The sequence below is a fragment of the Larus michahellis genome, chromosome 2 (assembly GCF_964199755.1).
Source record: "Larus michahellis chromosome 2, bLarMic1.1, whole genome shotgun sequence".
NCBI classification, from domain to species: Eukaryota; Metazoa; Chordata; class Aves; order Charadriiformes; family Laridae; genus Larus; species Larus michahellis.
The window spans coordinates 20,369,192-20,381,631 of NC_133897.1; the positions used below are offsets into that span (position 1 = coordinate 20,369,192).

Genomic DNA, 12,440 nt, shown 5'->3' on the forward strand with positions numbered 1-12,440 from the left:
GAGAGAGAAAGAGAGAGAGAGAGAGAAAGAGAGAGAGAGAGAGAAAGAGAGAGAGAGAGAGAGAAAGAGAGAGTGTTCTTCCTTACTGCACCTACCAGTAAGGAAGAAAGGAACAGTGACCTTTTTCAGGTAGACACAGAAGAAACATATCTCATATGTTGGGAATCCACTTTAACTTAAAATAAAGTTAAAATAGAATTAATGTGCTTGTTGCATCATTTAGAAACTTGTAGATGTCATATTGCAATTTCAATAATAACATCAAAAACTAATAAATGGTCATGGGCTGTTAGACACCGAAAAAGCACAACTCCAGTCAAACAATTCCAGTGCGTGCTGGTGCTCTGTTAACATTAAAGCAAACCTCAAAAGGAAGCGTCTCGTACACTTCCACTCCTCTGCCTCCAAGCTTTTGCCCTCAAGTTTTGCCTCAATGAGCTCCATGCAATAGAGCTGAAAGAGAAGCTCAGACACGAGGCTGCGTGCAACCCCTGCCTTTTCACCAGCTGCGTCATTTACCTGCTTTGGGGATAGTTAATGATGCCTGTTAGCATGCTAGCAGCTGACGTATCCGTCATTAGTACCGTTCGTGAATACAGCAGCAGTTAGAAACTGCACAGTAACACAGATAAAGCCCGAGAGACTGCATCTGCCGGCAGTGAACTCCAGCTCAGTGGCATTAGCACTCATCGGTCCATTTTCTCATCATTGCCATCACACTAAAAAGGAAATAACTTTATGTTTTCCTGCCCCCTTGAATGTTAAAGTTCGTTCGTCCAGCTGCAGAGTTTCAGCAGAAGGCACATAAACAGCCCTCAATAACTTAAAATACTAGGGTACAGGAGATGGGGGTTTAAACCTACCTAGGCTGAGGAACTGCTGAATGTCTTCCCCGTTTTCATGGGAAGTGATACTGGAAGTGCTAACTGGGGGCTGAAGCGTAGTAATTCCTTAAATCACCACTCTTACGACACCTGCTACAGAAGAGCTGCTACTTTGAAGGCAGCAACATACAGGCTAACTCGAAACGCTGCTGGAAGTGCTTCCAACAAACCTGCTTGTCTTTGACCTAAAGTGACCCAAACTATTCATAATCAGGCCCCAGGTTTCAGAGGAGCAGAGGTAAGTCAACAACTAAATGTTGGCTTTTCTAGCTGTGCAACACAAAGCAACAAAGCTTCAGGAACTAGGTCCTGCTCTCAGCCTCACACACTTCACAAATGCTAGACTTTGGACTTCTCGCACACCCAATATTTGGCATTGCCTCAGATACCGAAGTTCCACAGAGACAGGATGTCAAATATAACCCACACTTAGCATTTTCTCGTTGTCTGCACCTCCTGCCCCAGGAAGCGGGTTTTAGCTTGGGTTCTGAGGCACCCAACAAAAGAAACAGCCCAAGCACATAGATGAAACACCTAAGGCAGGGAACCGACCCTCTGCTTCTAAAATCAAATTGCAAAACCTCCTGTTAGGCAACACAAACAAGGAAGGCAAGATCTAACACAGAAGCACGCACCAACCACACCGGCTGGAGAAACCCGTAAAGCTGTTTTCACTGTGAGGACAATCAAGCAGAAGCACAGTTTGCCCTGAGAGGTTGTGCAGGCTCCATCCTTGGAGTTTTTCAAGCCATGACTGATCAAGCCCTGAGCAACCTGATCTGATACCACAGCTGTCCCTGCTGTGAGCAGGAGGCTGCTCCGGAGATCTTCTGAGGTCCCTTCCAGCCTGTTTTATCCTATGAGTCCTTACAATACATCATGCAATTGGACCTTGATGTTATTCTAGCCTCTGGGAGGTACTATTATGGAGTTAAACACAGATTAGTAAAAACTGATTCCATGAATAAGACACTGTATTTTACCATTTTTAAAGTCCCAATCTTGCCCAAAACATTCTTTATTACTGTGAAGAGGTAAGGCAAATAATTTTGAAAATACTCTCAGCTAGATACCACTGTTCTCCAGTATGATTTCTGAAGCAAGATGCTTAAAAAACAATTTACATATAAATTACTGTCTTCATCCAACTTTTGCTTAACCCCAAATAAAATAATGAACTGTTCCTACTGGAAACCAACCAGATATTAGACCACAACTCTTTTTTTTTTTAAGAACAGAAAAAGATTTTTGTTTGCAAAGAGTCATGAAACTATAAGCTAGATTTTGTGATAAACATTAACTTTGCTAAATAAAAAAAAAAGACTGCATTCAGTTAAAGTCGCATTTAGGGAAACAATGTTGCCTTTTTATGACTATCTATTACATACCAGCTGAATTTCAATAATCAATTGTAATTCAGCACCATATCATCTATTTATATCCGCTGTTCTCGGCCAACTGCAGATTACTGCATGCTCTTGAAAAGTTTGGCCAGGATTTCAGCATAGTTGGCAAATGCAAGCTGGCAAGCTCTTAGTCAATTAAAGTCTTTATAATGACTATACCACCACGTACGAGACTGCTAGAAATGGGACTGGACAAAGTACAAAAATCTTACAGTCATGCTTATAATACACGACTCCTTTGCACTTCTCTCCAATTTTATTTGATATTACGCTAGCATACTACAACTGTTCCATCAGTCTTTAAAGTGAAGATGTTTAAGTATTAGCTCCATGTTCCAATTATGTTAAAAGAGGATTACCCATACAAAATATGGTTTATCAGAATGAATGTTACAACGGAAAGCGTTTCTTCACTAGATGCATAATACATGTTCAGCCAAAGTACTAATTGCATCCTCCATGGCTAAGTAACAAATACCAGTAATCCATCCCTACGGATTTCAAAATTAAGACAAATAATTCTACAAAACTTCCTCCAGCAAACATTTCCATGTAACCTCCATACAAAGTCATAGCAATAAAGTATAGAAAATATTTCCTAATTGCAGAATTTAGACTGTCACCAGACGGATGCAGTTTCCAAGGTAGGACTCGTTGTTACTAAAGCGATACTCAGTCTTAACTACCTTGACATTCCACCTTCTATGTGACTCCAAGAGAACCCTGTAGCTTTTCCCCATTGGCATCCCAATATCCAACAGCAACGTAATCCTGAACCCTGACATCCTTGTAGAGGATCTTCTATTATTCTTTTTTATGCAATGCTGCAAGAAAAAGTTGGTTTAAACAGGAAACAGCACACCAATGATGAGGAAAAGTTAATACTGCCACATTCCACTGTTAAAAACCTTCCTAGGTTGAAAAGCTATACACAATTAGTTTCTAAAACAATTAGTAAATGCCTAATTATAAGCAGTCTTGCATATTACGCCATACATTATACCCAAGTTATGCAGCAAGACTGGATTTATGGAATATAGGTTCAATGAATTCTCGGGAAAGTACAGAATTAGGAAGCAATGTTAGTCATGCAGCAATGCATTTCACAGCCTGTAAGACTTTTGAAATTCTATGAACGCATCAGAAGCTGCAAATTAATAAACACATATATATTTTGTTTGTTCCCCAGAAAATCTCCTCTGAGACTTGGGACTCCAGCTAGAGAGAGGTTTGTTTGAAATGCATATCCAGATGGGGCAACAGACAGATGGAGCACACACCAGCGTCAGCTGGGTCAGCCCTAACATCACACCTAGGGGAAAAAGGAGCAGGAGGGATGCATGTATGTTGGGATGCGTGTTGTCCAAGCCTCCTAAATCTGCCAAGACTAAGTTGCACTCTTTCAGAGTCAAGGGGTCCTTTAGCCAGTAGCGCAAGCAGAGCTTCCTGCTCCATCCTTGTAAAGGAAACCAGCATGAGCACAAGAAACATTGAAACCCTCTTTTGGGATACAGATCACAAGAAGACTGAATGAAAGGGAAGCAACAGGTAGGCAAGCTGAAGAGTAAAATGCCAATTTTTATTAATTTGAGCAGCACAGACACATATATAGCATCTCAGCAATAAGCAAAACCCCAGAAGTCTTTTGTTGTGGTGGTTTTTTGTTTGTTTTAAGTTGCATCCTTCATCAAACACTCACCCACAATCACAAAGCTTGCAAGGACTCCTCTAAAATTCCACCTTAGAGAAACCCACATCTTTTTTAGCAACACTGACTGAGTACTGGCACAGGGTGCTCAGAGAGGGTCCAGAGTCTCCATCCTTGGAGATGCTCAAAAGCCACCCGGACAACCAGGTGAGCCTGCCTGAGCAGGGAGGTTGAACAAGGTGAGGCTGAACAAGGTGAGCTCGAGCAAGGAGGTTGAACAAACCTCCAGAGATCCCTACCAACCTCAACCATCCTGTGACGCTCTCAACCAAACTGCTACTGCCTTCCAAAGAGGCACCATTTTGTTTCTCACCGTGCTCAAAGAAGGGACATAGAAAAGTAACAGCTTGCCGTGCATCTCATAAGAATTACAAATGGATTTTAGTCTATACTGCATAAAAAGAAAAAAAAAATAAATCCACACACATCCACAAACTGCACTTTAGAAAGGGGCAGTTAGGGCCTAAAGTAGAAAGATGCAGAACACTAGAAGAGGAAGGAAGAGATACAAGGGAAAAAAAAACTATACAGTAACAAACACAAAAGCTACGCTGTATAAAAAAAAAAACAACCCCAAAAAAACCACAACCAAACACCAACGGTCCATAAGATTTTGCAGACTTACCATTAAATTGCACAAACTCAAACACTGTATCAAGTGATTTGGAGATACTCCAAGGAGTCAGTGAAGGATTTCCCAAGAGGTTTCCAGGGGGGAGCTAAAGGAGGGTTTGCTCCCCTTCCCCCCAAGAGACAAATGATCATCTTAATATCCCCTTAATCAAAAAAAGTAAGCCTTTACCAGCAAGGTGTATTTCTGGAGGGACCACTGCACTGTCCCAATCCATTTTGTCCCTGCCACAAAACCTGTTTCTTCTCCTGGCACAACCCACTGCCCTGGCACAAATAACATTATTACTCCAAGATCTGGCAGCATACCTCAGTGTTAGCAGCAAATATCTCAGCGTTTTCCTTGATTTTTGTATACATGTTTGGAGTTATTTCATTTCATGCCGGCTTGGAAAACTACCATTCCGTTATTTAACGAATTCTGAGGCATTCAAGAATATAGCCAATTCCAGCTTATATTAAATGAAAAATGGAAGAAACGCTATTATTCAATTGTGTCAAAGAAAATAAAAAGAAAAAAAAAAAAGAGTAGTTTGGCATATATATAAACTCTGTATACAAGTCCCCAGACATCTTTAGTGAATCTACATCTACAGACACAAATCTAGAGAGACTTACAGATAAACTTAATGTCAAGCATTATGTGCAAGTCTGCACTGGATCGAGACCAAGGACCTCACCTTTTTCACTCAGAAGGATTTAGATGTCTGGTATGACAGAAGAACGTCCCTTTGCACCACAGTACAACATGTTCAAGGAAAAGCAATTTTTTTTTTTTTTTTTTTTTTTTTTTTACAGAATTAAAGAATCAGCGGTGCTGGGCTGGAAAGCGCTGTTTTGGAAGAGGCTTAAAGGCCCAAATAATTGCAATAGACTGGAAAGGGCTTCACCCCCAGGTCAGCAATTTACATGCCAGCCAGGCTATTTATGAGGGAAAGCAGCTACCACCAACTGCCCTTTGAATGCTCAGGTTGCCAGTTTCAGTGCCCCTGCTGGAGAAGATCACTAAGTTGGGTCTCCAGTACAGTTCCTCTCTACAGGCTTGAGCTTCTGCCCACCACAACAATGTCAAATGCAGGATGAGCATAAGGAATGGTAAGTACAACTAACCTTTCGTCCTCCGTCAGATTGTTAACGCATTACAACTTGATATAAGTGATGGGTCAAATAGAGAAAGAAAGTCCACGTTTTTCCTCTTTCCCTGCCAGCTAACATTACTTCCACCCCACTTTCCCAGTTATTTCTTCAGTTCCCTCGTGTCCCCTGCTTCTTGCTTCATTGCATTGTCCTCTTTCTTAGTCCCACATTTGCCACCCATAGTCTACCTTCTCTGCATTGCTTTCTTCACTGCTTGTAACTTAACTTCTAATAGTCCTCTGTAAACACTAACTGATTAATTTAGATAATGATTATAAAAACAAGCCAGTCTTGTCTTTAAACTTCTGTATCTATAAAACAACCTGCAAGCACTTCGGTTCTCAGTACATGGATAAATTTTTCCATAGGTATGTAAACATCCCAACTGTCACAGGAATGCAACAGAATATCAAAAAAGTGAATATTCAACCATGGGTGAGGGTTAGAAAAGGAACTAGAACTAAACATCCTCATTTTCAACTCTGCGCAAAAGACGAGCTTCAAAATCATTAACTGTCTCCTTTTGCTTCCAGCAAGAGGTCACAGCAAATGTCAAACACAAGAGAGCCGTTCAACTACGGGCAACCTTACAAAATCCAAACTATTACCAACAGCAGCCTAGACGTCATCCTCGCCCCAACAAAACCCCTGCCCGGACAGCAGCTATTACACAAGGCTCCACACTAGAGAGCTGCCAAGCTTTAACCTTCAATGAAGGGAAATTAATTTATTCTCTCAGGACACAATTCTGCCATGCCAGAGTACTGGCTTCCTTAGGAATATGTCAGAAGAAAAGGCAAGCTATCTTCTCCCACCTCTTTCTACAGCCTAAACCAAAAGCTACACATGTGGAGTAACAGGACAGTAATTTATCACAAAGCAGTAAACATAAACAGGAGATTTCTATTTCAAATATCAAAAGCCGATAGACAGCAAATTAGCCATTCAGAACATGGCTAATGAATTAGCCATTCAGAACATTTTGTTTTAAAAAAAACCAAAAAGATACAAACACAAAAAACCGCACACACAAAAAAACCAACCCAAAAAACCAAAACAAACAAAAACCCGCACATAAACAAAACCCCCACCACAAAGCCCATGATGAATAGGAATACAAAGGCAATGCTTTTATGGAGGGGGGGAGCATATTCCAGAAAGTGAAGTAACTAAATGCAGTAGTTTTCTTCAATGGCAGTTTTATTGTTGTACGTTGAATGCTTTAGAAAACATAGCCAGCCTGAACTATAGCAAATTGTCAAAACAGTTTTAGAATAATTTGTCTGCCATACAGGAAAAAACACCATATAGTTCCAGGCACAGAAGCATTAAAAATGCTCAGTACTAAATCTCCTCCTCTAATTTTGCAGTGATCTGTGCATAAAGGTTCTCTAAAACCCGGACGCCTGAACTATGACATTATATACAATCTTTGGGCCTGTGCACATCAGTCAGAGCTCCAGGTACGCGCGGTATGAAGTCAGAGCTAGTTTCTAGCTGCAGAAAGAGTTGTGCGCTATTAACGCTGCACCCTGTGCATACAACGAGACCAGCTGTGCACACAGAACTTCCTGCATGCATTAGTTTGGGTGTTATCAAAGGAATTCGAGGTTGGGTTCTGTTTCTTGGTAAACATACAGTTAAGAAAAAAGAAAAAGTTGTTATATTCAGTCAGATATCTTCTAGCTTGGTGACTGTAGAAAGACGTCATTCTTTGAGAGCTAGATGATACAGATTTCTACACGCTGCATACTCACCGCACTTTGCTTTACACAGTTCACAAGGTCAGAAGAAAAGATAATAAATAAATACGGCTTTGGTTTTCATCTCTAACTCATGGGAAGTCTATTAATTAAGAGTCTCCAAGTTTACATCTTAATGTTTGATATTATGCAATACTTTGTCTAATAGTCTAACTATGCTTTCACAATAAGAAAAAGCTATAGCCCTTGTAGCCTTTCTGGGCAACTCAAACGATCAGCTGGTGATTTCCCTGGCAGTACGCAATGCTCATCCGCAGAGCTCCAAATGAGTATTTTGAAGGTGTCAGGACGGGGAAAGAACAAGAAACCAAAGTGAATTAAGAATGCCTGATTTTAAACAGCAGCATAAAAATAAAGCACTAAAAGTGAGAAACTTACATCACTGTGCCCACCAATACTGCATGCAGAGGCTGAACTTCGCCAAAACCTGGGCAAGCCAAATTCTGCTATTCTTGAAGTTAACAATAGTTTTGCTGTAACACCAGAAGCAGCAGAAAAAGTTGGCCCTTGGCTGACAGCAGATCATAGCTCAGGGCAGACACATGGGCAAAGACACACACAAAGCACCCCCCTCAGCATCTTCCACCCTCTCTCGGTCCCTGCGAGCAGGACAGCAAGCTGAGGTTTGGGGACCCTGCACTGGAGATGCCTGGAGAGCCCCGCTTTCATCCTTAGGGCTCAAAGGAAAAGCTTCCGACTCGTATTGCACATTCTTAAAGGATTTATTTTTTTCTCCAGCAAAGAGCACAGTAATTCTGTTCTGGAAAGCTTCTAACTACAGTCAACACACGCAATACACACCCCCTTCATATTTCGGGGAGAAAAGTCATTTTTGTGGTACTCTATGCTCAACAACATGTAACTTCTAACTTTGACATATTTATAAGTTTACTCACAAGCAGAAGACAAGCAGAGGTACGCACTGGGACAGCCCGACCAGCCGAAGGATGCGGGGCAACCGAACCCCCCCAGGCCGGACGCCGGAGACCACCCGTGAGCGGTCAGCGCTAAGCCACCCGCCTTGCCACCCCCCCCCCCCCGCCGGAGGCTGCCGGTGCCTCCCCCGCCGCCCGGGCGCCCGCACCGCTCCCCCCGGGGCCGGGGCGCCCGCCTGCCCTTCGCCTCCCCGAGTTTGCCGAGGGTCCCGGGAGGCGGCGGCGAAGGCAGCGCCGTCGGGGGCGCGGGGGGTGGGGTGGGCCGCAGCCCCACAGCGCCGACCCCCGCCCCCCTCAGCCCCACCTGCCCCCCAAGGTCACCCTACCCCGGGAAAGCAAACTTTGGGTACCACTCACTTGCGCGGAGCAGAGCGGAGGGGAGCGCTGGGATGCGGCGGCCGCTGAGAGCCGGGGGGCGGCGCGGCGCCTCCGCGGTCTGCAGCGCGCAGGGCGGTCTGCGCGCCTCTTCCTCCTCCTCCTCCTCCTCCCTCTCCCCGACGACTTTCACTTCACCTGCAGGCAGCCCGGCTGCGGAGGGGCGGGCGGCTCCGCAGCTCTCCGCGGGACTGCAGTCACTGCGGCAGCGCCCTCCCCGCCCCGCGGGGGGAGCCGGGCCGGCGGGGCGGGCCGGGCCGGGCCGCGCAGCCCTGCGCAGCGCCGCGCAGCCCAGCGGCCGCTCGTCCCGCTAGGGGATGGGGCGGGAGCCCTGCCCTGGGGGTGCCCGCCACCCCTAGAGGGGAAGGCAAGGTGGGAAGGAAGGACCTCCTGGGTGCCGAAAGCCGTCCCAAGCCCCTCCGCGGGCGCGGAGGCAGCGTGGCCCCGCTGCGCGTACGCCTCCCCCCGCGATCCTTTCCCCAAAGCGGCTGCTCGCCTGCAGCTGCTGGGTAAGGATTGCCCCCGTGCCGTCAATCACCTCCGCGGTGAGGGGCTATAAATATTTATTAGGCATCCTGATAGCTGCATCAAGCAAAGCAGAGCACTTTGCTCGTGTCGCTCCTGTGACTCAGACCTCCAAAACCAGCCCTACACGTGCTTAATTTTAACTCCCTCGCACTGCTCCGGCTGGCTCCACACCGGGAAAGGGGGCTCCTGCCACGGCCAGGTGGAGAGGTTTGCTAACAGAGCGTCAGCCTGTACCCCAGCACCTGGAACCTTCCTCCATCCTTTTTAAGGGCAGACAAATGTTTGCTGGCTTGAGTGGTTTCCATCAGAATATATCCCTACGGGGAGGAGGGGACTGGCTTCTTCTGTGGCACCATTGCATTAGTAGACCTGTTTGGACAAACTGGGCTTTTATGCTCTAATTGAGCTGTGAAAGATATTTTAAGCAAGGCTCTGAACGCACAGGGAGCCCTGAAATAAGAAGCTAATCTTGGATGCAGTTAACTCTGTAATCCCTCTAGAAAATGAGGATAAGAAATGATAGAAACTTTCTATAACTGCATATGTGTTTAAAAAAACACAACCAAACAGGGTCTCTTAAGACAGAAAAAATGTATATGAATGAAATACACTAAATTCATCCTTTTTTATTTGTTTTTTCCCCCTGTAAAAATTACTTTTGATGCTGGGTAGCATACAACCACACTGATAGGAGGTTCCCAAACTCGCAATACCTGCTGCAACAGCTTCCATCTTAGTATGTTTTGCTTATCTGAGAAATTTTAGAGGTGAGAGTGAGAAAGCTCAAAACAGGTGGCACTTAAAACCCCTGATTACAGAGGCATAAGTTTGCCTTGGGGTGTTTTGATGGAGGGGGGTGGTTTTATCTTGCAGGTGATCTTTAAAAAGGAATCAGATAGTAACACAATTTTGGTTTCTGCTTTTCTGCACCTCCTGTTCCCAACCAGCTGGCACTTCTGTCTGGAAACTGGACAGTCTGAGCTTGACCCTTCTATCGTGAATCCTATAGCTTTGTCTGCATAGCGTGCTGGAGAAAAAAAAAGAGCAGCTATGAAGGTGAATAATCCTACTTAAACATGAGGTAGAGATGCAAGAAAACATCATTAATGTATATTCTTCCGAACGTCATGCTTGCTAATATAAGTAAATAACTAATTGGCAGTTTGCCCATCTCTTTGAGATTTTAGAGTCGATGCTTTAGAGGGAGATCCTATTACTAGGACTTTGGTTTTGCTTAGTATGATGCACTGCATTTACGCTTGTGGTAAGAGGTAGTACTTCTATTTGTGTTATAGCAATGCACAGGGGGTGCAGCTCAACTGAGACTCAGTTGGGCTTTCCACTGACCGTACGCACAGAGAAAGAATGCTGGTCTTGGAGATTTACAGTCCAGACTAAGCAGATAAGACAGGCAAGAGATGGCAAGGGAAACAGAAGCACAGAAAGGTGAAATGATTTGCCCAAGACCATACAGAAGTTCTGTAATGGTGCTGGATGCAGGGCCGGTGCCTCTGATTCAGCAGCCCGTACAACGGTTCCAGAGACGCCAAGCGTTGCCTCAAATGATGAACTGAGCACAGTCCCGAAAACCCATTGTATGAACTGTGTTTTTTGTAAAAGCATTTGTTGTTATGGTGCGTTAATTTATTGAGGTTTTGTTCTTCTTCTCAACAGCGCTAAGCACTAGCAGCAAAAGGTGTTCAATACAATTTAATGCTGGTGTCCTGAAGCCAGGCTATTTTAATGGAGTTTTGCCCTTTCTTGTTAAATCTGCCCATTTCTGGCTAAATTGCAAAATTAATGAGTTGAGATTGGGTTTCCCAAGCGTTAGTGCAAATTATTGCCGCTCCACTGAAGATACTTGTGAAAGGAGTAATTTTTGAATGACATTTGACTTTACACGCCAGAAATAAAAATAAGTACCTTTATGCCCTATGTGCCCTTATGTAAAATACAATACCTACAATAATAGTAGCTTAGTTCATGATCATAATGTTAGCTACATTTTTCCAGCTTTGAATTTTTCACTTAAAGTAATCCTAAGGGCTTGTTTATTATCATTACTTTTAATGCCTCTTGGGCTGTAAGTTCCTACAGTAGCGTGTGCTTTTATACAGCTATCAAGATGGTGATTGCTTCAAACTGGGATAACCTTAAAGGAAACTTTTGTAATGGGTACAATCATAATATTAACAGTATCATTATAATAAACTGGGAAAAAAATGTGCCTTTGCATTTAGCAATGTTTCAGATGGTTTCGTTCAAAAGCAGCTGAAATGATCTACCTCAGCGTTTTCAAAGGAAGCTACTCAGTCCAGCTGAGACTAAATCTGTATCATTTCTTTCCAGAAAGGGAAGAAGGAAGCTGTGAGGGACTGAAAGGAAGATGCTGCCCTGCAAGCGCCCAGCTATACACTGCCACGTGCTGCATGAAGAGGTCCTGCTGTGGAGCTATGGCTTCACAGCACCCGCAGAGGTCCTAGGATGACCTCTCACCAACACCGGCAGAGTCAAGGTCTCCTGCTCTTCGCAGGATTCTCCTTGAGCCTTGACAAATGGGGCAACTGAAAGTCCTAGTCCTACACAGTGATCTGTATAGGGCAAACTACCTCATTTTATAGGAAAATCCCAGTGATGTCCATCAGGTTTAGCACAGGACCAAGACCCCCCATCTGTGTTGGCCTCACGAGCAGGTTACAGCCCGAAGCCTTGTAAGCATGTAACAACTTATTTACACCAATGGAAACTGCACTGAACAAATAAATCCCTGTCTGAGGTTAATTCAAATACATTGTTAATCAATTTAAGATGACCTTAAGAAAACATATGCCCAGTCTTCACTAGATTCTTGTGAATCAATACCTTACATTAAAATTGTGCATCTCCATCTGCAGACACGTACTAATTTTTCATGTACTCCTATTGAAGTAAACAATTTTTCCTACAGGCAGAATAAGGGCCTTAGAAATGCTAAAAGTATACCATCCTCCCTATTTAGTGGGATTTTTCAAAAGCAATCACTTTTCAGCATTTTTCTTCATGTAAAGTTAATTATGTGATATCTTTGTTAGCTG

General features: G+C 43.9%; 1 protein-coding gene across 2 annotated transcripts in view; it reads right to left on the minus strand.

Moving 5' to 3' along the window:
* Positions 1 to 9,284, minus strand: part of KIAA1217 (KIAA1217 ortholog) — a 371,695-nt gene extending 362,411 nt beyond the window's left edge. For both annotated transcript variants that reach the window (XM_074574454.1, XM_074574455.1), the window contains exon 1: positions 8,821 to 9,284. The gene's annotated coding sequence lies outside the window, so the exon portion shown is untranslated. The remainder of the gene's footprint in view (positions 1 to 8,820) is intronic.
* Positions 9,285 to 12,440: the final 3,156 nt, after the last annotated feature.